Source organism: Aquarana catesbeiana, linkage group LG08 (assembly GCF_042186555.1).
Source record: "Aquarana catesbeiana isolate 2022-GZ linkage group LG08, ASM4218655v1, whole genome shotgun sequence".
Classification (NCBI taxonomy): domain Eukaryota; kingdom Metazoa; phylum Chordata; class Amphibia; order Anura; family Ranidae; genus Aquarana; species Aquarana catesbeiana.
In genome coordinates this window covers 281,506,207-281,532,594 of record NC_133331.1, presented here as the reverse complement: position 1 = coordinate 281,532,594, position 26,388 = coordinate 281,506,207, and positions in this window count along the sequence as shown.

Below are 26,388 nucleotides of genomic sequence, written 5' to 3'. Positions count from 1 at the left end.
CTGCGGTTATAGATAAAGGGAAATTAATACATTTATCCTCACAAATAAGAGATGAAACAACACATCATTGGTATGATGTATTTGCTGGATGATCACCCACTGCTACGGCAATTCTTAATTGGATGCTCAATCCGATACTTATTCTAATTTTAGCTTTTGTACTGCTTACCGTGATAAATTGTTGCTTATATAGGAAGGTTAAGGTACGAACAGACAGAATGGAAAGAGAAAGGTATTAGGAACTCTTATGACAAAAAGGGTAACTTGACATCACCCCTTTTCTATTCTCTTTGCTTATAAGATGCAGGTATGGATTTGAGGGATGAGGGTAAATAAAGAAGACTTATCCTCCTCTGACAACCCACGGTCAGGGATAGTACTCTTTGAAGTATCGGCTGTTCACTTGTTTGCAAGGACCCAGAATCGTGGAGGAGATGATGTCAAAGGGGGAAATTGATAAGGTTGGAAATAATGGAGTAGAGTTCTACTTAAGTTGTTTTTCATTTCTCTGCATTATGTGTACGTGTCAGCATATGTTGCAAGACTAGCTTAAGGTTTTCCAGATGAAAGTCCAGTGTGATGTATGTTGAAATATACTGCTTGTTACCTTATATGGAAATTTGCTGAAACATATGTTTCTGTAACCAGTCTATAAAAGCTCCAATAAAGAGCCGACAGTTCAGTTCACTACGGGACCTTTAAGGCTCGGAACTGATATACAGATACTCCTGATTCTGTGTCTTACTTCTTTGAGAGCTAAATTTGGCAAAGCAATATAAACTAGAGGCAATTCAGTTGAAAATTGCACTTAACACTTTACTGCTTAGTTTTTTTTTAAAAATTTATTAGTGTATTTTTTAAAAAAAAATTGCGTTTGAAAGACCACTGCGCAAATACCGTGTGACATAAAATATTGCAACAACCGCTATTTTATTCCCTAGGGTCTCTGCTAAAAAAATATATATAATGTTTGGGGGTTCTAAGTGATTTTCTAGCAGAAAATACAGGATTTTTACTTGTAAGCAACAAGTGTCAGAAAAGATTTAGTCTTTAAATGGTTAAACTGAGAGCTTCTACACACAAGTTCAGTCCATTGATAAGTGTAAACATTGTATCTCTTCAGGTTCTTTTTATCAGATTTGGCTGCCCAGAGAGGAGAGAAGTCTATTCTCAGAAGATTTCAGGCAACTTGTAATGACTTCTATTACAGAAGTCATTTGCAAGTCACGCTGAAGTTATATCGGCCTTTTTTATCAGCACAATCGGCCGATGCCGATTAAGTAAAAAACACCAAATATCGGCCGATATATCAGTCAACCTCTAGTCTTGGTTACTTGGGGATCCACAGCCCCATCTGAATAATGTGTCCAGGTTTCAGGCGGACTGAAATCCGGACACATGATTCAGAACCCGGACTGTCCGGGTGAATCCTGGACAGGTGGCAACCCTATGTCAATGCTGGCAGCACCAGTTGCTTATACGCTCCTTCTCTTCTCTCCACCATTGTTCTGTTGCCCTGTGAGGAGAGGAAGCCCTGCGTAAGGTTCAAGTCACAATGTCCTCTGTTTTCGGCAGGGGAGATGCCATTTCTCACTGATAGACATATTTCTATCAGACTTGGGATGTGACTTTCCAGAGAATACATCCCCAGCAGAGCCCCCACATAATGTTCTACACATCAGAGGACTTGCAAGAAGATGAGGATTTATGGAGGTGACATAATCTCCCCATCCAGAACACACAGAGTGCTGGGACCCCCTTCTCTCATAATAAGAATATTATTATTATTATTACCTCCTCACTGGACACACACTCTCCATGCAGCCATGACCCTACTTGAGTTTCTGTGTCCTCCACTAGAGACTACAAGAAAATGGACGCTTTTCCCTTTGATTTTAACAGAATAAATACTTGTTCATTTCATATCCGTTCAGAATAAAATAAAATTCACTAATGATACAATTAATATTTTATTTTGGTGATATCAGTAGCAAGAGTGCTTCATTTGTTCACGGGCAGCACTACAGGAAAATGGCCGCCATTCTCCTGATGAAAAAGCTAGTTTAGGTTGCCCTCTAGTGTGAGCTAATGGACAATAGAATCCCGCCCTCATTACAATGTTCTGTCAGATATGTCGACCCGTCAGAATTGGTAACGGAAGTGACGTTATCTCAACGCCATCTTGCTACACCCCGCACTCCTCCACTGTAATGATACACCGAGAAGGGGGCAAGCGGACATCTTGTTACACCCACGGAGTTTTGCATTTCAGTTATTTTTAACAGTAAACGGAGCATATATGGTGAAGTAAAGTATTTGGAAATCCATCGGACTGTTTACATGTTGAATTATAAAATCAGATGTGTTCAGTCAGATTAGCAAAACTGTGAGATCAGCAGGTTTGCCACTGCTTATAAAATTCAACAGCTAAACAGTTAATCAGATTTCTAAATACTGTATTTCACCTTATAAGCTGCGTTTACTGTTAAAAATAACTGTGAAATGCAAAACTCCAGTGGATGTAACATGATGTCCGCTTGCCCCCTTCTCACTGTATCCTTACTGTGGAAGAGTGCGGCGTGTAGCAAGATGGCGGCGAGGTAACGTTAACAATCTGACGGAACACCAGGACAACTCTGGGGGTGTTCACCACCTGCCTCAGGTTGCTAATGGTGACGCGTGCGCAGATTAAATAATATACGGCTTTAACCGATTGCCGCCCGCCGTCCGTCATATGACAGCCAGGTGGCGCGGCTCTCGTTCTGGGAGGGCGTCATATGATGGCCGTCCATTTAAACAGGGAATGCGCTTGATTGTGCGCATGCATCCCTGTTCCTTTGGTGGCGGCGTGTCACGGTGCCCCCGCTCGCCACCGAGGGGGGTGAACAGCCATCGGTTATGGCTGTTTATCACAGCCCCACTGTGCACGGCGCATGCGCGCAATCCTGGCTGTGCTGCGTGTGCACGTCGGTGGCAGCGTGTTCCCGGGAACACTGTATGTCAGCGACGCTGGTAAACAGCCATTGGCCGGCGGCTGTTTACCACGTGATCGGCTGTGATCCTTTCACAGCCGATCACTAAATGTCAACAAACCGCAGTAACGAGATGTTACCGGGTTCTCCTCCTCACACACCGATCGTGTGTGAGGAGGAGATTGCGGTAACATCTCGTTACCGCTTACAGTGTACACAAATCACACTGATTGCCCCCCCCAATAAAGAGGACCTGTCATCACCCATCATAGTACCTGTCACAGCTCATCTGAGTACCTGTCAGTCCATATGAGTATCTGTCACAGTCCATCAGAGTACCCAAGTACCTGTCACAGTCCATCAGAGTACCCGAGTACCTGTCACAGTCCATCTGAGTACCCGAGTACCTGTCACAGTCCATCAGAGTACCCGAGTACCTGTCACAGTCCATCAGAGTACCCGAGTACCTGTCACAGTCCATCAGAGTACCCGAGTACCTGTCACAGTCCATCTGAGTACCCGAGTACCTGTCACAGTCTATCAGAGTACCCGTGTACCTGTCACAGTCCATCTGAGTACCCGAGTACCTGTCACAGTTCATCTGAGTACCCGAGTACCTCTCACAGTCCATATGAGTACCTGAGTACCTGTCACAGTTCATCTGACTACCCGAGTACCTGAGTACCTCTCACAGTCCATATGAGTACCTGTCACAGTCCATATGAGTACCCGAGTACCTGAGTACCTGTCACAGTCCATATGAGTACCTGAGTACCTGTCACAGTCCATATGAGTACCTGAATACCTGTCACTTTCCATATATGTACCCGAGTACCTGAGTACCTGTCACAGTCCATATGAGTACCGAGTACCTGAGTACCTGTTACCGCCCTTCAGAGTACCCGAATACAAGTCACCAGTCCACCAGAGTACCCGAGTACCTATCTGTAGTCCATCAGAGTACCCGAGTACCTGTCACCAGGCCATCAGAGTACTCGAGTACCTGTCACCAGGCCATCAGGGTACCAGAGTACCTGTCACCAGGCCATCAGATTACCCGAGTACCTGTCACCAGCCCATTAGAGTAACCGAGTACCTGTCACTAGCCCATCACAGTACCAGAGTACCTGTCTGCAGCTCATCAAGTTACCCGAGTACCTGTCTCCAGTCCATCAGAGTACCCGAGTACCTATCTGCAGCCCATCAGAGTACCCGAGTACCTATTTGCAGCCCATGCCTCATAGAATATACGTTGGGGTGTTTGCTTTCCAAAATGGGGTAATTTTGTGGGTAATTCCACTGTGCTGGTGCTCAAGGACCTTCAAAAGTGTGATAGGTAGGAATGAAATGAGATGTGTAATTTATGCTTCTAGAACGCCTGAAGGTACTACTTCAATGTTGGACCTCTGTATGTGGCCAGGCTGTGTAAAAGTCTCACATGTGGTATCGCCATACTCGGGAAGAGTAGCAGAATGTATTTTGGGGTGTAATTTGTTGTATGCATATGCCGTGTGTGAGAAATAACCTGATAATATGGCAATTTTGTAAAAGAAAAAAATCTTCATTTTGCAAAGAATTGTAGGAAAAAATAACAACTCACCATGCTACTTACTTAATACCTTCTACTTTCCAAAAAGGGGTCATTTGGGGGGTATTTGTACTTTCCTGACTTGTTAGTGTTTCAAGAAATGAGATTCACCTGATGTACTTAAGGCCTGATCAGATGTGATCAATTTCAGAGATTGGCACCATAGTTTGTAGACTCTATAACTTTCACAAAGACCAAATAATATACACTAATTTGGGTTATTTTTACCAAAGATATGTAGCAGTATAAATTTTGGCCAACATTTATGAAGAAAAATTACCAATTAGCAAAATTTTATGACAGAAACAAAGAAAATTTATGGTCTTTTTTATGATATTTTTTATTTATAGCACAAAAAATTAAAAACCCACTAGTGATTAAATACCACCAAAAGAGAGCTCTGTTTGTGTGAAAAATAGGACACAAGTTTCATATGGGGACAGTGTTGCATGACTGAGCAATTGTCATTCAAACTGAGAGCGCTGAAAGCTGAAAATTGGTCTGGGCAGGAAGGGGGTGTAAGTGCACTGTATTGAGGTGGTTAAAGTCAGTGGCCATTTTATTGTAGTCCAGAAGGGAGCCCAATTCAATTACATTGTTGTTTTTTTTTTATACTTCAAGACCAGCAAATGCTGGTGGCTGCCAAACTGGAGAGTGCATGTCCAGTGAGGAGTAGGTAATAATAATTTTTTATTATAAGAGAAGGGGGTCCCAGCACTGTCTGTGTGGACTGGATGGGGGGATCATGTCACCTCCACAAATCCTCATCTTCTCCTAGAAGTCCCCTTGATGTGGAGAACATTAAATTAACACCTGGAAAAGAAACAAAATATGTGCTCTATTTTAGGAATTACTATATATACATTTTTAGTTGTGTTTTTTTTTAATTCCAATGTGAGCCAGCATCCGGTATTTCCAGTATGTAGTGGGAGCATTTAAAAAGACACAAAGATCCATAGAAGGACATCATGATGGAGAACCGGCCGCCCCTCACATCGCTGGGTAAGAGGAGACTTTCATTTCTTGTAAAGGAAAGAAGAGTATTGAGGATCCACCTAGATACACACATCCTCTGATATAAAGACATAGAAATAATGTATTCAGTCAGTGTGTGTGTTTCCTACAGATGGATCCAGGAACAGAAATCCCCCAGAGAGATGTCCCCATCCTCTGTATTTCTGGGATTCCACGCAGGAGGATCAGGAGATCCCTCAGGAGGATCAGGTAGATGGAATAGAGGTTCTTCCTCATTTATTAGATAATGTAAATCTGCTCTATATAATCTATACGGAGCTTTACTGATATGTTTAATCTTAATGTTCTGTAGTATTTATATTTTTGTTTTTAGGATGAAAACCTGATTTATGTTAAAGTTGAGGTTAAAGATGATGAAGAGCTGTACGTAAGGAGTGATGATCCGTGTAAGGAGGATGACGTTCCTCCAGAGATCAGCACTGGTGAGTAATAAACACTAAATCCAGAGAAGAGTCCCAGATTCTCCTTGTTCAGTAACTACAACAATCTCTTCTTTTCCCCCCTCCTCTATCAGTAGACAGTAATGGGGAGACAGTATGTGCCCAGTGGGGGAGTCAGGAGACATCAGCCTCTATTAGACTCCGGCTCTCCTCCTCACATCATGTCATTGTGTGTTACCAGCCAAGATATGTGACCAGTCTCCCCCCACACACACTCTCTGGGGTCTCTCATACATCACCGTACAGGGGGCTTCACGCTCATCTTTTTTCACAGACACCAGAGAGACACCAGATAGACAGAGGTCAAAGCTGAGGAGGAGGAAGAAGGATGCTTAAGGATTAAAAAGGAGGAAACTCCCATAGCGATTGGCACAGGTGAGAACGAAAAACCAAATATAGAATGAACGCAGACAATTTTTTTTTTCATAAGCATCCATAATAAGAATAATCAAACATCCAACCTAAAATAGAGGCTTATTTAGTGTGCATGTTTGAAAGTTCAAATATTTTGTAGGACAATGAAGCCCTTTTACCATTAAGGAAATGTGATACCTTGACCGGAGTGTCAGAAACCATGAAATCAGACCGAGACAGAAGTACAGTTAAATCACACTTGTTTAATAACAGCTCAATGCAGTAAATTACCTCATTAAATAATGCTGTAATTACTGTTAAATCACCGTTAAATCAAACAAATACATTCAGTATTTAATGCAAAATTTTTAATGAATTGAACTTTTCAAAACTGATTTACCGCATGCGTTATTTTACCGCATTTAATTTGCCGTTATGTAACTCTTAGTGAATTAATTTCTATAATATTATTTTCCTGGTGCATTGCCACAGTAGCACACAGATTCCCTCCCATGCCATGGCTCTGTCAGAAACCATGAATCAGACTGAGACAGAAGTACAGTTAACTCTCACTTGTTTAATACAAATTTAAAAAAGGTAAACAGAGTAAACGTAGTCAAAACATAGCCAGAGTTCAGGAACCAGAACGGATAGTCAGACAAGCCAAACGTCAGGGAGCCGGAGATGAGCGTAGTACAACAGCAAGCAGGATCTGGAGCCAGAAGGGATGCCAGCCAAGCAAGTCTTTTAACAGGAATGCAGGAGAGCATCTCTGTGATGTTGACTAAGGCGAAGGCAGAGATCCCCTGGACTGGACGGCTTAAGTAGGCAGGAAGGACGAGCAGGATATCATCAACAGGTGAGTAACTGTAGAGAGATAGGTGCTGGCAATTAGCTGACAGCTGAGCGTCCAGCTCAAAGAAGGAAGGGTTGAGCCCAGCCCTGACACGGAGTTAGTAATAGGTGCATGGAATAACATGCATGAGCACATCAGGATGTTTTATTAGGGGTTTTGAGAATGCAGAATGGTAACGAATAATATGAAGTTGTTAAAGGCATGACTGCTGAGGTGCAATAAACCCAGGACCATACCATGATCCATCCAAACTTAGCCTTACCCCTTCTTCCCATCCAATAAAGACCACTTACCACCATTCATGTTGGAAAGGGCAAGGCCACAGCTTTTATTAAATTCAACTCTTTAACAACTTAAACATAACATTTAACATTCCACAGTGCCAGTCACAGTAGCACTGTGAGCACTCAATTCTGACTGGTGAAAAGGGAGATAACTGAGGGGCCTGTCCTTACCATAAGTGCCGGACTGCCGTCTATCTCCCAATTATCATGAAGGGCGTACCTCTTACCGCTGTGTTTTGTTGGCAAGGTCACCAAAAACCACAGCAAGCTGTGACGTACCAACCATAGATAGGGCGGGAGGGTGGGCAGCTCTTACCAATCTTCTTCACCAAAAGGCCCAGAATCCCCTGGGGCAATCACCTTAGTGAGCTCAGGCCCAACACCACCCCGTCCCCCCACCAATCCACCGTGACCCCTTTGTCACCATACTCCGCCCTGGTTATGCCCCCATCAGTCAGGGCTCTCTTTCCCAATGGGTTCAAGAGGCCTGCATGACTGCTGAGGTGCAATAAACCCAGGACCATACCATGATCCATCCAAACTTAGCCTTACCCCTTCTTCCCATCCAATAAAGACCACTTACCACCATTCATGTTGGAAAGGGCAAGGCCACAGCTTTTATTAAATTCAACTCTTTAACAACTTAAACATAACATTTAACATTCCACAGTGCCATTCACAGTAGCACTGTGAGCACTCAATTCCGACTGGTGAAAAGGGAGATAACTGAGGGGCCTGTCCTTACCATAAGTGCCGGACTGCCGTCTATCTCCCAATTATCATGAAGGGCGTACCTCTTACCGCCGTGTTTTGCTGGCAAGGTCACCAAAAACCGCCACCCGCCTGTCAGTAAGCTACTGACGGGCGCCCCACCGCAGCCAGCGTCTGTTCCACGCCCCTCTGGAGACCCAGATTAAAAATGTCCAGCCCGATGTCATTCAGATGAACTCCATCTCTACGCAGCAAATCGCGATTATCACCCTCCAAGTCTCTGTGGCGGACCACCACCCCCCCTATCTGGCGCACAAACTTAGCCACTTGGGCGTTGACCTTCCTACGAAAATGTTCCAGAAGGTGGCCAGGGACATCACGCGCCCATACCGAGCGAGGCACGATTTCTGACCAAACAACGGTCAAGTTAGTAAAAGAAGCACAACATTGGGCAATGTCACTTTTAACAGCTGATATGATGTCCACAGATCGCATATATCCAACGTCATTCCCACCCGCATGTATGACCAGGATGATGGGACCAGAAACGTGGGCACGAAGTTGCTGACATTCCGGGAGGACCTGAGGCCAACGTAACCCACGCAACCCAATCCAGCGTATCCTCGCCACGTCGTATGAGAATCCCAAATTCCTGCCATAAGTTCGGATCTCTGCCCAGCGAGCGGCCCAGTATATGAAAGAATCCCAGAGGATCCAAATCTGTGCCGGAAAGGAACCTGGAAATCAACACAACAGATGTGGTCGGACATACAAAGAAAAACGAGATGACTCCCATCTACCTAAACGCTGAAGTTCCGTATCGGAGAACCCCAAACCCGAAGCGGCGGTCGCTGCACCAATGCGAAAAGAGTGGGTGGAAAATTCCTTCGCCGGAAAACCCAAAATCTCCAAGCAACGACGAAAAACGCGCAAAAATTGAAAACGGCTGAGAGAAGTTGCATCAGCATGAACAAAAAATGTAGGGGACAGGGGGCGCGAAGACACGAAAGAAAGGGCCAGGGACACCGGACAAAAGGGGCCGCCGCAATAATGCAAGACTACCCAGCGACCCCTGCCAAAACAATCAGTCTTGGATGAACGCAATAAAATCGTGACACTGCGGTGCGACAACGACACGTCCTCCCATAGGATGCCCCCCAGGGACAATTTTGATTTGGACACCAATTCGCCGATGCGAAAGGCACCAAAGAATGCCCAAGAAAAAGCTACCCGGAAAAGGAGGGTCTCATATTCCGATGAACACACATTCGGAAGCAGAGACAAGATGCCCAAAAGAATCTGAATAGAAATAGGGCGCCTGGTGTCCGGGAGGTGCGTAACCCGCTTCCAACCCCGGGCAACCCGCCAGACAGGGAAGGCTTTAGTTACATCCTCCCACCCCAGGAGCTGAAACCAAAATGACAAGGCCGACAACGCGAATGAAACCGTCGACCCGGAGACGCCTTTTTCCGACAGAAAGACTAAATAGGCAAATAAGGTTAGACGACGATCATCCGGGGAATAAATGTTGAACTCACCGCCCGACGCCTGGACCCACTCGTGCCAAACTCGGCAGTACGCTGCCCACGTCCGCGAAGAAAGCGACGACCGAAGGAGCTCTGTCAAACGCCGGAAACGAGGTTCCATAAGTGGGCCGGACAGGGGAGGCCCTCCAAAGAAGCCATCGGAGCCAGTGTTCGAAAACGGCAGAACTGTTGACGAGAAAGAGCATCGGCAATATCATTAGAGGCACCCGGAACATGCCTAGCCCTAACGCAGATGTTGAAATGTAAACATTTTAAAACTAAAAACCGTAGCAACGAAACGACCGGAGGAGAACTGGCTGACTGTTTGTTCACCACCTGCACCACACTGATGTTATCCGACCAGAAGACCACCTGGTGATTGCGCAACCTTTCACCCCAGAGCTCAACAGCAACAATAATTGGAAACAGCTCCAGCAGGGTGAGGTTGCGCAACAAATCCATGTGGGCCCATGAGGCCGGCCAGCGTTCAGCAGCCCATTCCCCTTGAAAGAAAGCGCCGAACCCACAGGAACCTGCAGCATCGGTATATAACTCCGGCTGTGGGTTCGGCACTTCCTCCTGCAACCAGCACGACTGTCCATTGTAAGTCTGCAAGAATGAAAGCCATATCCCCAAGTCATCCCTCATAGGCTTGGTGATCCTGATGTAGTGGTGAGGGGCAGTTATGCCCTTCGTGGCCCATGACAGATGCCTACAGAAAGCCCTCCCCATCCAGATGACCCTACAGGCGAAAACCAGATGACCCAGCAACGACTGTAGCTGTTTCAGCTGTAATTTCTTCGCCCCTTTCGCCAAGCGTACCAACGAGAGAAGCCTGGCCAACTTGTCACTAGGCAACCTAAAAACCATCGCCACTGTGTCTATCTCAATACCTGAAAATGACAGGACTGTGACGGGGCCCTCCGTCTTGTCAGCGGACAGTGGGACGGCGAAAAGCCGGCGTGTATCCTGAAAAACAGTGAGCAGACGAAGACACTGCCCACTGCCCGCTGGACCCACAAAAAGAAAGTCATCGAGATAATGCAGAAGGGACTGAATACCCGCCTCCTGGGTGACCACCCAGTCAAGAAAGCTACTAAATAGCTCAAAAAAGTAACAAGAGATGGCGCAACCCATAGGAAGGCACATGTCGAAAAAATAGCTACCCTGGAAGTAGCAACCCAGGAGGTGGAAACAGTCCGGATGGATTGGGAGGAGGCGAAATGCGGACTCAATGTCCGCTTTTGCCAGAAGGGCAGACTGCCCTGCTGCCCTAACCAGCTGAAGCGCCCTGTCAAAGGACGCGTAGTGCACTCTGGATTCCTCCCTGTCGATGCCATCGTTCACCGATGAGCCAGAAGGGTAGGAAAGGTGATGAATGAGGCGAAATTTTCCCTCCGCCTTTTTTGGGACCACGCCGAGGGGAGATACCCTCAGGTTGTGGAAAGGAGGGAGATCAAAGGGGCCTGCCATCCTTCCCAGTTCCAATTCCCTCTGGAGTTTCTCGGCCACGATGGACTCGAATTCTGCCGCCGATTTCAAATTTAGAGACATGGTCGGGGCGTCTGACGGGGTAAAGGGGATCCAGAAACCACGGTCCAAGCCGTCCCGCAGAATCAGGGCCTCTCTACGAAGGGGTTACCGGTCTAGCCAGGGAAGCATCTCTATGACGTTCACCGGCGTCCTCCGGCTTAGGAAGGTCAGTCTTGGCTCCGGGTCTGGAAAGCGATTGTTTACCTTTTCGAAAACACCTACTGGCGGGGTGAGCCCCTCCACAACTGGAGCACTCATGCCTGAAACGACAGGCGGAGTACCACTTGCAGTGGCTTTCATTGAAAAGCCAGCAGATACCCTTCTTTGGAGCGGCCGACGCTCCGGACTGAGGGGCGCCGACCGCGGACTGAAAGGACGAAGGCCTGTGGGGGCACATAAGCAGCAACCACAGGCTACCATCCTGACAATCAAAACGAAATTCCCGACGTGCCGCCATTTTTTGCCGAAATTGAGTGTCATAATGGAACCAGCACTGACCCCCATAGACCTTATATGCACCCCAAATAAGGTCTAAATAGCAAAATAACGAAGTGGCCAACTCCGGGAACCGCTCACTGAGCACTCCCGCGTAGGCACAAAACCCCTGCAGCCAGTTCCCGAACGTTCTAGGAAGCTGTTTGGGTTTGTCACCCTGCGCCGATACGTCAACCCGTCGAGATTTGTCGATCGTCTCCCTATCCGGCGGAACGAGGGTAAGAAAGTCAACGAATTTGCGACGCCATATCTTTTCTTTCGTCTCTTCCACCAAATGGGTGCCCGTAGGCGCCACTGCCCACAATGCACACCGCACAACGCACACCGAGACACCCATACTGGAGAGAACTGACTTTACAACCGACGCTATGCGGTCCTCCGGGCCCAATACGGAAGCATCAGCAGCTCTACCCCAAATTAACTTGCAGTCATACTCACTTGGTCGAGGAGGCATCACAGGTGACGGACGATCGGCCACCGGACCGGCGGCGAATCCGATTCCAATGCGATTCCAGAAGACTGTGAGCGAAGGCGGCCTGCGTAATCTTCTGGGCTGTCCCGACTCAAGGAAAGATCCAAAGGCGGGGGTCCAACCATGGACCCGGTCGAATCCGACTGACCATGGAGAGAGGCAGAGCAACAGCAGGGACACCTGCCGGCTCCTCTTTCTTGCCCCGGGGCGGATGCCGCCGCCAGCCCGGGTCTGGAGCCGAGATCTCCCGCCCTGACAGGCGCAGGGGGACGAGGGTGGGCAACCGATGTGGGCATCCTATCAGGACCGCCAGCCTGGACGGGCACGTGGGGGAGCGGTTGCCCCACCGACGGGGTGGAGGTCAAACGCGCCCGGCTGGCCTCCGCCCTGCGGGGCGCAGGAGGCTGCCGGTAGGCACGGGGTATCAGAGGGGGAGGGGTGAACTGTACATTGCCCGCCCTGTCGGGCGCAGGGGGGATGTTCCTTGCGCCAACCCCCGCAACCTGGAACGTGGAGGGAAGAGACCTGTCCCCTGCCCTGCCGGGCACAGAAGGAGCTCCGCAGGATAGATCCTGCACTTGTGACAGCATGCCCGCCCAGGCGGGCGCAGGGGGATACAGCTGTGCCCACTCATTCCCATCTCCACACACCACACTGCTGTGAGCGTTCCTAGTATCCAGCTGTGGTATGTGGAGATTGAAATCTCCCGCTCAGTCAGGCGCAGGGAGCATCGCATCCACCAGGTGGAGCCGGTCCGGCTCCAAGTCCCCTGCAGAGCGAGCATCACGAGCGCCGCTCACAGCAGCAGAGGACGCAGCGGTGGCCGGCGAACCGATCCGCCTCCTCCTCCCCTTCGTGCCTGCTGAATGCCTGGCGGAGGAACACCCGGATCGGCCGCTCGGGACCCCCCCGCCAACCGCGCGGGTGGGGAAAGGTATGCTGTCCTGTTTCAAGGGATGAGGGGGGGGCCGGGGAGCGCTGCGGCTCCAGCCCGGCCGCCTCCCACGCTAGCAGGGGAGAGGGGGGCAAGCATTGGAGCGGGGGCTGCGGGAGCGGGGACAGCGCGAGGAGGGCCAAGTAGCGGCCTTAGCCCGCGTGGGGGACCTCCGACGCGCCGGCAGACGACGGGGATTCGCAGTAGAAGAGCGCTTCCCCGCCGGTGCAGACAGGGGGGATGAGGGTAAAGGAGGGGGAGAGCGAGAGGAAGGATGTGGAGGGGAGCAATAGGAGGCCCTAGAGGGGCTGGGGCTGAGGCGGGAAGGCGGACGAGTTCGCCTTCTAACCCTGGGGGGGGGGGGTCCTGAGGGGGATCAGGTGTGGGAATAGGAGAAGAATCCCCAGGAGTCAGGAGGGAGAAAAGCCACCCTGCCTGACCCTGAAGAGCCATCTCTCGGACCCTGGCCAGAAGGAGTTCGGTGTCCATGGTTGGAGGGACAGAGTGGGGTTCAGCCAGCTCTTACCAATCTTCTTCACCAAAAGGCCCAGAATCCCCTGGGGCAATCACCTTAGTGAGCTCAGGCCCAACCCCACCCCGTCCCCCCACCAATCCACCGTGACCCCTTAGTCACCATACTCCGCCCTGGTTATGCCCCCATCAGTCAGGGCTCTCTTTCCCAATGGGTTCAAGAGGCCTGCATTATAAACCTTCCTACCTGCACTTTGTGTTTTTCACCTGCATAAGATGTGCATTGATCATATAGTTTTATGTTGCATTTGTTTCCTTGTATGCACAACCTATAGCAGTGTAAATCTTTAGAAGTTTCTGTCAGGACTTAAAAATCAAAACTAGTAAACTAATAAACCATAAAGAAGAAAGGTTCCAGGATGTACAACAGTTAAATCCAGGCAAAAAGAAATCGATCAATCTTCTGGTAAGTCACAAGTCCCACACATATCCACCCATTGTTCCCAAGCTTTATAACATTTTTGAGGGCATCTCCTCGCTTCATAGGTTAGTTTATAAAGTGGTAATACCTGATTAATTATATTCTTCCAAAGATTAATGGGGACAATCTCTGAATGAATCCACTGTAACATCGCAGTTTTCCTGGCATAGAATAGTAAGTACCTGAGGAATTGTTTTTGATGTGAGCGTAGGTCTATATCCTTCAGAACCCCTAGTATACACCACTTCAGGCTACAGATATTGGGGGGATCAAAATGTGTAGCAATAAAATTAGTTACTTGAGACCAGAAGGGGCATATTTTATCACAACCCCATAACATATGTAGAAAGTCACCCTGGGCACCATGACATTTGTGACACTGAGTTATTGCTGCTTTTTAAAATTTTTGTTATTTTTTTTATTTATATAGGAAAAAATAAAAACCCCAGTGGTGATTAAATACCACCAAAAGAAAGCTTTATTTGTGATAAAATGACAAAAAGTATAAAAATGTCATTTGGGCACAGTGTTGCGTGACGGAGCAATTGCCAGTTAAAGTAGCGCAGTGCTGAATAGCATAAAAAGTCCTGGTCATAAAAGGGGTAAAACAATCAAGAGGTCAAGTGGTTAATATTCATAGCTCTGTTTACTTTTTATTTTATCCAGATGGAAGATACAAGAGTAAAAGCTTAGAAAGGTTTCCTACTCTGGATGGTGAAATAGAAGAGGACATAACTTATGATTCTCTAAAAAAAAGCCCCGTTGCCCCAAATCTTTACCTAGAACACCACAGGGAAGGTCCACAAACTGATGCCACCACACAAGGGGAGAGTTTTCCTCATCTCCATCTTGTCATCCATCTTACCGCTCATAGGGAGGGAGGGTGAAACATTTCTAAGCTCTGAGTGTGGTAAATATTTTCCTCAGACAGCAGACCTCACCTCCCACCAGCAAGGACATGAAGGAGAGAAGCCCTATTCCTGCTTTGAATGCAAAAACAGCAACTCATTAGACACCAGAGAATTCACTCAGCCGAGAGGCCGTTTTCATGTTCAGAATGTGGGAAATGTTTTTCTCAGGGGGCTCATCCCAACTCACATCAGATGACTCTCTCGGAAAAGAAGCCATTTTCATGTCCTGAATGTGGGAAATATTTTTCTCAAAAACAACATCTCATTAGACACCACCAAACTCACACTGGGGAAAAACCATTTTCTTGTTCAGAATGTATGGAATTTTTTTCCAAGAGAGACCACCTTATCTCCCATCAGATGACTCACATGGGGGAGAAGCCATATTCCTGTTCAGAGTTGTGGGAAACGTTTTGCTCAGAGAGCGGTTCTTGCCAGACACCATAGAACGCACAGGAGAGAAGCCGTTTTTATGTACAGAATGTGGGAAATGTTTCCTTCAGAGAGCCCATCTTATCTCTCATCAGATGACGCACACCGGAGAGAAGCCTTATTTGTGTTCAGATTGCGGGAGATATTTTACTCAAAGTTCAGTTCTAGTCAGACACCAGACAACTCAAGGTCTAAGCAACTGTTCTCCTGATTGTGGTTATGGTTACAAAAGAAGCAGCTCTTGTCCTATGTCAATTTACCCAGGTGACGTCACATAATTCTCTGGTAAATGTTTGAAAAATCTGGCTGCTTATGATCCAGAACACACTGGAGTTGGACCATATTTCTGTTCAAAACAGGGAAAACCATCTTGATAGAAATGCATCCTTAGCTAACATTTCGCATGAGGCTCCTGTGCCATGACCTGGCATCTAAGTAAAAGTATGTACACCCCAGCTTCCCATATAAATATGCCAATTCCTGATGCTAATCGAGCTTCCCTTGTTTTATTTTCTCATTGGTAGTCAGTAAGTACCCTGGTGTGTCTTATAGTTTTATAGTTGATGAGGTTAAATAAATGCACCAGTCCATGCACTTCAACATGTGTAGGTGTGTGTATACAGTATGTGTGTGTGCGTGAGTGTGTCAATACCTCTTCCCCTATCCCTGTATATTGCATTTGCTGAGATGCCAATCTAATGCCGCGTACACACGGTCGGACTTTTCAGCTACAAAAGTCCGACAGCCTGTCCGACAGACTTTCAACGGACTTTCGACGGACTTGCGGCGGACTTTCTAACGAACAGACTTGCCTACACACGATCACACAAAAGTCCGTCGAATTCTTACGTGATGACGTACACCGGACTAAAATAAGGAAGTTGATAGCCAGTAGCCAATAGCTGCCCTAGCGTGGGTTTTTGTCCGTCAGACTAGCATACAGACGAGCGGATTTTTCGACCGGACTCGAGTCCGTCGGAAAGATTTGAAGCATGTTTCAAATCTAAAGTCCGTCGGATTTGAGGCTGAAAAAGTCCGTTGAAAGTCCGGAGAAGCCCACACACGATCGGATTACCAGCCAGCTTTAGTCCGTCAGCGTCCGTTGGACTTTTGTAGACGAAAAGTCCGACCGTGTGTACGCGGCATAAGGGTTTTTGGAAATTATTGACACTTCCCACTGACGCCACTGATTGTGAAAAGGGAATTCCACAATTTTACCGCTCCAACAGTAAAGAACCCCCTACGTTGTATAAATACTTGCTGACCACCCGCTGCAGATGTACTGTGGCAAGGTGGCTCGGCTGCGCAAATCGCCATACCAGTATGGTGATTCATGCACTATCTTTTGTGGGCACATGCTCCAATTGCCCAGCAGGGGAGCCAATCAGCGGGTCTGGTGTACTTAATGTTCGCCGGCCACCCACGATCATTCCCTACAGAGATAGAACGGGGATCTGCCGAAGTAAACAAGGCAGATCTCTGTTCTCTCAGGGGATGACACTGAGATCTGTCTTCTGCTAAGCAGGAAGACAAATCTGTGTGTTTTCCCAGTCATATAGTCTCCCATACAGTTAGAAAACACAAACAGTCACCTTGATCGCCCCTGATGTTAACCCCTTTCCTGCCAGTGTCATTGGTACAATGTCAGTGCATATTTTTAGCAATGATCACTGTAATAATGGCACTGGTTCCCAACAAAGTGTCAAAAATGTCAGTTAGGTGTCCGATATGCCTGCCGCAATGTCGCAGTCCCGCTAAAAATCACTGATTGCCACCATTACTAAGTAAATAAAAAATAATAATGCCATAGATCTATCCCCTATTTTGTAGATACTATAACCTTTACGCAAACCAGTATATGCCTATTGGGATTTTTTTTTACCAAAAATATGTAGAAGAATACATATTGGTCTAAACTGATGAATAAATTAGTTTTTTTATATTTTTTTGGATCTGTTTTATAGCAGAAAGTAAAAAAAGTACCGATACTGGTATCGGTGCAACCCTACAGGAAACTATTCCATTTCAGGGAGCTTAAGAAGGCACAGGGGCACTCAGTGAAATTAGAGGAGAAGCGGTTCAATCTTAACCACTTCAGCCCCGGAAGGATTTACCCTCATGACCAGGCCATATTTTGCGATACAGCATTGCATTACTTTAACTGACAATTACGCAATCATGCGACGTTGTACCCAAACAAAATTGATGTCCTTTTTTTCCCACAAATAGTGCTTTCTTTTGGTGGAATTTGATCATCTCTGCGGTTTTTATTTTTTAAACAAAAAAAGACCGCCAATTTTGAAAAAAAAAATATATATATATTTTATACTTTCTGCTATAATACATATCCAAAAAAAATATAAAAAAAATAATTTATTCATCAGTTTAGGCTGATATGTATTCTTCTACATATTGATTGATTTGCACAAAAGTTACCGCGTCTACAAAATAGGGGATAGATTTATGGCCTTTAATTTTTTTTTTCTTTTACTAGTAATGGCGGCAATCTGCATTTGTAGTGGGACTGCGACATTGCGGCGAACAAATCTGACCCTATGTGACACTTTTTGGGGACCAGTGACATTATTACATTAATCAGTGCTATAAAAATGCACTGATCAATGTATTAACCTCTTGCTTACTGGGCACTTAAACCCCCCTCCTGCCCAGACCAATTTTGAGCTTTCAGCGCTGTCGCACTTTGAATGACAATTGCGCGGTCATACAACACTGTACCCAAATGAAATTGTTATCATTTTTTTTCCCACAAATAGAGCTTTCTTTTGGTGGTATTTAATCACAGCTGGGGTTTTTATTTTTTGCTAAACAAACAAAAAAAGATGGAAATTTTTGAAAAAAAAAAAATCATGTTTGTTTGTTATAAAATTTTGCAAACAGGTAATTTTTCTCCTTCATTGATATGCACTGATGAGGCGGCACTGGTGGGCACTGATAGGCTGCACTGATGGGCACGGATAGGCACAGATAAGGCGGCACTGATAGGCACAGTTAAGGCGGCACTGATAGGCATAGTTAAGGCGGCACTGATGGGGACAGATAAGGCGGTACCGATGGGGACAGATAAGGCGGCACTGATGGCCACGGATGGGCGGCACGGATGGGCGGCATGGATGGGCAGCACGGATGGGTGGCACAAATGGGTGGCACGGATGGGTGGCACGGATAGGTGGCATGGATAGGTGGCACGGATAGGTGGCACTGATGGGCGGCACTGATGGGGGGCACTGATGGGTGGCACTGATGGGCAGTGATGGGCGGCACTGATGGGCACTTATGGGCACTGGTAGGTGACACTGATGGGCACTGATAGGTTGCACTGATGTGGGTGCTGATGGGTGGCACTGATGTGGGTGCTGATGGGTGGCACTGATGGGTGGCACTGTGGGCACTGATGGATGGCACTGTGGGCACTGATGGGTGGCACTGTGGGCACTGATGGGTGGCACTGATTGATGGCACTGTGGGCACTGATGGGTGACTCTGGTGGGCACTAGTAGGCAGCACTGCTGCCTATTACTGTGTATTATAAGATCGCCGCGATCGGGACTGATGTCCCGATCACGGCCGCCGGTGATCGGGTTTTTTTTTCCTCCTCACGCTGTCAGCGCGAGGAGGAAAAATAGCCGATTACCGGCTCTGTTTACATCACATGATCAGCTGTCATTGGCTGACAGCTGATCATGTGGTAAGGGGTCGGGACCAACCCCTTACTCTGATCTGTGATCAGGCGAGTCTCCTAGACTCGCTGATCACCGAGTGCGCTGCGCGCGCCCTGCAGGGGGCGCGCAGGCCGCTCGTGCACGGGACGACGTCAATAGACGTCGTCCCGGCAATTTAGATCCACGCTGTTGCCGTCATTTGGCAATGGCCCGGATCTGAAGCGGTTAATGACACTGGACAGGAAGGGGTTAACACTAGGGGGCGCTCAAGGGGTTAACTGTGTTCCCTGGGTGTGTTCTAACTGTATGGGGAATGGGCTGCCTGGGACATAACAGAGATCGCTATTCGGAAAATCCAATCGTTCTGAACGCAGTGATGTAAAACACGTACGTCGGGACTATAAACGGGGCAGTGGCCAATAGCTTTCATCTCTTTATTTATTCTGAGCATGCGTGGCACTTTGTCCGTCGGATTTGTGTACACACGATCGGAATTTCCGACAACGGATTTTGTTGTCGGAAAATTTTATATCCTGCTCTCAAACTTTGTGTGTCGTAAAATCCGATGGAAAATGTGTGATGGAGCCTACACACGGTCGGAATTTCCGACAACAAGGTCCTATCACACATTTTCCGTCGGAAAATCCGATCGTGTGTACGGGGCAATACAGTAAAGAAGCCCCTACACAGTTTAAGGCTGAATTGCTTCTCTTCCAGTTTCATTGAGTGGTCTTCTCCCTGAGACTGAATAGTTTCCTCCCTATGCTAGAATCACCATTGAAGTATTTGTGTATGGCTATCATATCACCTCTAATTTTAATTATCTGCTTGCTGCAGCTTGGCATTGCATGCCATTGCTGAGCCTGTGATCTACTAGGACCCCCAGATCTTTCTCCATCCCAGAATCTTCGAATGGAGCAAAAAGATCTTGGGGTCCTAGTAGATCACAGGCTCAGCAATGGCATGCAATGCCAAGCTGAAGCAAGCAGAATATTAAAATTAGAGGTGATATGATAGCAATATACAAATACTGGAATGGTGATTGTAGCATAGGGAGGAAACTATTCAGTCTTAGGGAGAAGAAGACACAAGGCCACTCAATGAAACTGGAGAAGTGATTCAACCTTAAAGCGATATTAACCACTTGCCGCCTGCAGTTATACTGTGGCAGGTCAGCTCTCCTGCACGAACCGTCATAGGTGTACGTCGGTCTGTGCATGTGTTAAGCCCCATACACACGATCAGAAATTCTGCCAGCAAAAGTCAGATGTGAGCTTTGGGTCAGAAATTCCGACCGTGTGTATGCTCCATCAGACTTTTGCTGGCAGAATTCCAGTCAACAAAAGATTGAGAGCAGGTTCTCTATTTTTCGGTCGGAAAATAGTCCCCCTTTAGTACAGACCCCCCTCCCTCAGTATAGACCCCCCTCCTCCAGCAGTATAGATCCCCCTGCCTCAGTGCAGACCCCCCTCCATCAGTATAGACACCCTCATCAGTACAGACCCCCCTCCCTCAGTACAGACCCCCCCTCAGTGCGGACCCCCATCTATCAGTGTAGACCCCCTCAGTGCAGACCCTCCTCCATCAGTATAAACACCCCATCAGTGCAGGCCCCCTTCCTCCATCAGTGGAGACCACCCCCCCTCCAGTGCAGACCCATCTTCTCCATCAGTGCAGACCCCCCTCAGTGCAGACCCCCCCCCTCCATCAGTGCAGACCCCCCTCAGTGCAGATTCCCCCTTCCATCAGTGCAGATCCCCCTCAGTGCAGACCCCCCCTTCTATTAGTGCAGATCCTCCCCTCCCATAGCGCCCCCCACCCCAGCATATGTCCATTTGCATTCCATTTTTACAGACCTCAGAACAGCGTGGGATATGCACAGCAGTGTGTCCCTTGGACTCCCTCCTCCTCCTGTGTAGATGTGGAAGGCGGCTTCGGTCCGCTCTGCTGTGTGAGATGGGAGACAGCCGGAGAGATGAAAGAGATCAGGGTAGGGGGTGAGGACCGTGCAGCGTTAGCGGTGTTGCTGCCCACAGGTCTCACCCCTCTGACGGGTGTCACCTGGTGTGGGCCGCACCCCCCTACCCCCCAGTAACGCCACTGCCTCAGACCACTGTCCAGAGCACTGTGCATTACACACCTCCTCAGACCACCGTCCAGAGCACTGTGCAGCATTACAGACCTCCTCAGACCACCGTCCAGAGCACTGTGTAGCATTACAGGCCTCCTCAGAACACTGCGCATTACAGGCCTCATCAAACCACCATCCAGAGCACTGTGCAGCATTACAGGCCTCACCAGACCACCGTCCAGAGCACTGTGCAGCATTACAGGCCTCCTCAGACCACCGTCCAGAGCACTGTGCATTACAGGCCTCCTCAGACCACCATCCAGAGCACTGTGCAGCATTACAGACCTCCTCAGACCACCGTCCAGAGCACTGTGTAGCGTTACAGGCCTCCTCAGAACACTGTGCATTACAGGCCTCCTTGGACCACCATCCAGAGCACTGTGCAGCATTACAGGCCTCATCAGACCACCATCCAGAGCACTGTGCAGCATTACAGGCCTCATCAGACCACCGTCCAGAGCACTGTGCAGCATTACAGGCCTCCTCAGACCACCGTCCAGAGCACTGTGCATTACAGGCCTCCTCAGACCACCGACCACAATGGAACCTATCATTAGTTCTATGGGTCCTATATTCAGCCTCTTTTCTATCAGTTCAAAACTATTCTTTATGCAACCTGACACTTAAAAAAGCCTTCCTTGTAATGATCACATCTGCCAAATGTGCCTCTGAGCTCCAGGTGTTGGTAATATTCCACCCCTCATTGCCAGACAGAGTAGTCTTAAGGCTTAATTAATAAGTCTTAATTCATGAAATCTGACCTGGGAACATATATCTGTAGTGTTTCATTATCCCTCTCCAAAGCCCTGAGTCCTGTGTCTTTCTGCTGTTTCATTCCTCTGTTATCAGCATTCTCTGACGACCGAGATAAAACCAGCCTGAAATTTGTGTTGGGGTGGGTGCTATAAATACATTAGCAGAGAGCTTGTCTAGTCACAGCACAACTCTGCACATTCTTTCCTTCCTCTGCCTCATACCTCCCAACATTTTGAGATGGGAATGAGGGACACCTACTAGCAAACGTATGTAGGCAGAGGACACGCCTCCTGTCACACCTCCTTAAAGGAGAATTAACCAAAAAGTTTAATTAAATCCACAAGGGCTTTTTTTTACCACTACTATTCCTTTATATTGGCTTTTAAAATTTACAAATGCAGCAATTTAGAAATTGTAGGAAAGGTTTAGCACTGAGAAACTTTTTTAAAGATAAAAAGTGCATTTTATATACAACTATATAGATCAGATCAAAATGAAGGACAAATGAGGAGGAAAGAGGGACAGAGGGACATTGCTCCGAATCCGAAATCAGGGACAGTTGGGAACTATGCTGCCTATGTGGAGGGGGGTGTATGCCTTTCCTCCAATCAGCTATCATACAGTGTATGCCAAGACTACACTCCCACCGCTGAATGAGGAAATAAAAATTCTAACACAAAGTTAGGATTCTAAAGAATATAGAAAGTTGAAGACAGCAGATATGCATGTAAAACTTATATAGGGAGATTTGTTTCATCCCTGTGTACACTCTGAGGCTGTTCACTTCACTGGGTATAGGAGGGGGTTTACATCCACTTCAATCAGGAAATCTTACAAGATAAGGTCCCTTCCCAAACCACACGAAGTCCTGGCAAACTTTACATGGGGGGTGGCAGCACTGTGTTGGGCACTATCCAAGATCTCAGCTGAGACCATCAATAAGGCAGCTACTTGGTCCACAAGAAGTATACACAAAGTAATAAATTGTGTATTATCAATACCTCATTATATCTCATTGGGGTCAATTCACTAACGTTTCCTGCATGCAATAATGCAGTCACATGACTCATTTGCATAAATTATCGCATGCGGTAAATTAACTACTTAAGGACTGCCTGCCGCAGTTGAATGTCGGCTGTTTGAAGTGGAATACCGTTGTTATGGCAGCAGCTAGCTGCCATAACCCCTGTATCCTCTTCAACAGCAGGTGGTCCGCTTTCAAATAAAAGTCGTCACAGCGGTATCACTATTATCAGGGGCTGAAGAGGGCCCCCCCTCCCACCATGCTCCGGTGGTCTCCGCCGCTTACTGGAGCCATCGGTAGCGGCGGAGACAATCAGGTCCTCTCCACTCACAGGCTGGATGCCGAGTGAGGGAAAGATGGCCCCCGCTCGGCTCCACACCATTAGATGGTGGAAGCGACATCAAACGGGGCAATTTTAAAGGGGAAATTAAAAGCTTTAAAGGCGAAATGCGTTAAAGCTGGTTGTGCGACACTGACGTCATTTTCTCCTGAATGTACCGCACTGAAAACGAGGCTTGAACCGCACGAAGGCTCCTAGTAGTATACAGCCATTATAGGCAAACAATGGAAGGCTGGATAGACTCTGTGTCAGTCTAAGGCACACATACATGTGAGTGCAATCTTTTTATGACCTTTTTAACTATTAAAGTATGGAATGTTGTGCAATGATGGCCGTTTTTGTCATTTGAGAACTACTGTATATTAACTGGAGGATCATAAGAAAATAATCTGGGATCTGGTGGAGACATATCTACTTACCTATATGGAGGAGTAAAGAAAGGCAATACACAGGCTTGTTTATAACTGCTTTTTGGTAAGCACATAGATTGGAACGTGGTGGTCAGTCACAATACGATTGGTTTGGAAGTCACCATTTGTTCAGCACGGTGGATCAACTTATTTGGACTTTATTGTTTGGCTCATATTTTTATACAGTATATGTTTGTTTGTGTCAGGGGATTTCCCACGTTTGTATACTAAGATTTTGATGGATAATAATTCGCACATTAATACACCTTTTGATTTATGCATTTAAAGAGCCAGTGCAGCTACACAAACAATAGTTTTTCTTTTTTTTTTGCAAATTTTTTCACTGATCTAATGCTGAATATTAGCCACAGCAAAGTCCTTAAGCGGGAGTCCGGCGAAAATTTTTTTTTTTAGATGTCAGCAGCTGCAAATACTGCAGCTGCTGACTTTTAAAATAAGGTCACTCACCTGTCCCAGGGTCCAGCAATGTTGGCACCCGAGACCGAACCGCCCCTCAATCCTCGGGTGCTGCCGCTGCCATTCCCAGTGAGGGAATCAGGAAGTGAAGTGTTGCGGCTTCACTTCCCGATTCCCTACTGCGCATGTGCGAGTAGCGCTGCGCGTTCTCAATGGTCCCCGCTATCTCCTGGGACCTGTGTCTTTCCCAGGAGACAGCGGGGGAGTGCGGGAGGGGGCGTGACTCCCGCGGGAGTCTATTCCCGGAAGTGGGTGCAGATACCTGTCTTAGACTGTGTGGCCCAAACCACCCCCCCTTTCCTGACCTGCCGGGCTGCATGCTCAGATACCTGGTATGGACTGTATTTTTAATTGTGTGCATTTTTTTTTTTTTACATTCAGCTGTCAGCAGGGAACCCGCTGCCACTGATGAGTCATCCGTTGTTAGGGACGTGGCAGCCGACTTCCTGGCCCACTCCTTAACAACCAGCTCAATGCAGTAAATAACCTCATTAATTAATGCTGTAATTACCGTTAAATCAAACAAATACATTCAGTATTTAATGCAAAATTTTTAATGAATTGAACTTTTCACAACTGACTTACCGCATGCGTTATTTTACCGCATTTAATTTGCTGTTATGTAACTCTTAGTGAATTCATTTCTATATTATTATTTTCCTGGTGCATCGTCACAGTAGCACACAGATTCCCTCCCATGCCATGTCAGAAACCATGAATCAGACTGAGACAGAAGTACAGTTAACTCTCACTTGTTTAATAAAAATTAAAAAAAGGTAAACAGAGTAAACGTAGTCAAAACATAGCCAGAGTTCAGGAACCAGAACGGATAGTCAGACAAGCCAAAACATCAGGGAGTCAGAGATGAGCGTAGTAGAACAGCAAGCAGGATCTGGAGCCAGAAGGAATGTCAGCCAAGCAAGTCTTTAACAGGAACACAGGAGAGCGTCTCTAGAGATGTGACCAAGGCAAAGGCAGGGATCATCTGGGCTGGATGGCTTAAGTAGGCAGGACTGACAAGCAGGATATCATCAACAGGTGAGTCACTGTGGAGAAATAGGAGCTGGCAACTAGCCGACAGCTCAGAGAAGGAAGGGCTAAGCCCAGCCCTGACAGGCTCACTTATAATAACATGAATGTCCATATGCAGTGAGGGAAGCAAACGTACCAATATCTTGACCTTTAGTGTTAAGGGGAAGAACAATAACCCATTGTGTGTTGTGGCACGAAGTGCAAAGCATATAGTTAGTCACATATAGTTCCAGGGCCGGGGTCAATATCTATGGTTCCCATACACTTTGGAGGTATCCCACCAGGACATGGCGAAGCCTGGACCTCGAGCTGACCCAATGACAAGGACACGGTAAGACAGTGTTTGCCAGTATTTTGGGACTGGTTCTTGGCTGTAAATAGACAACCTGCAGTGCTTAGCATACAATGCAGATACATAGGCAGAGTAATGGGGAGCCTGTCACTTTACTGTGTTACTCCCTGCTGTAATTGTCTCCAACATTTTTGGCACAAAAAGTAATATCTATCTAATTTAAAATTTAGCCTTTTTATCTCACATCTGGTCTTTGTCTCAAGATAATGTTGTAGTTGTAATATGCCTCTTGGCTTACGCACATCCACCCAACATAAAAATTGCACCCAGCATGTTTGCTGTACTTCCTGCTGCCTTCTGCTACAAGATAGACAGCCATAGGAACATGGTTAGCGCATGGGTTATTGCTCCTGCATTCCAGACATGCACATCCCCATTCCTTTTGCATCCAATTTTGTAAGTACCCCATTCCGGATCTTCTCAGCTATGGCAGATCACAAGGGAACTGAGCACAGAAAGCACTGATGAGGTGAGTGAATGGGGATATGCAGAAAGGCATCTTGGATGTTTACAGATATCAGATTTCCCCCATGCCTCAGAGAGGCAATAACTGACCTTGAGAAACTTGGAACTTCATGGTACTTGTTTAGGGATTTTAGATCCAAGATAGGGAGAATACAGGTTTTAATAGAATCCTTTGAATCTGACCTTCAGAACCCACAGATCTGAGACATCTGTGACCTAGAGAAAG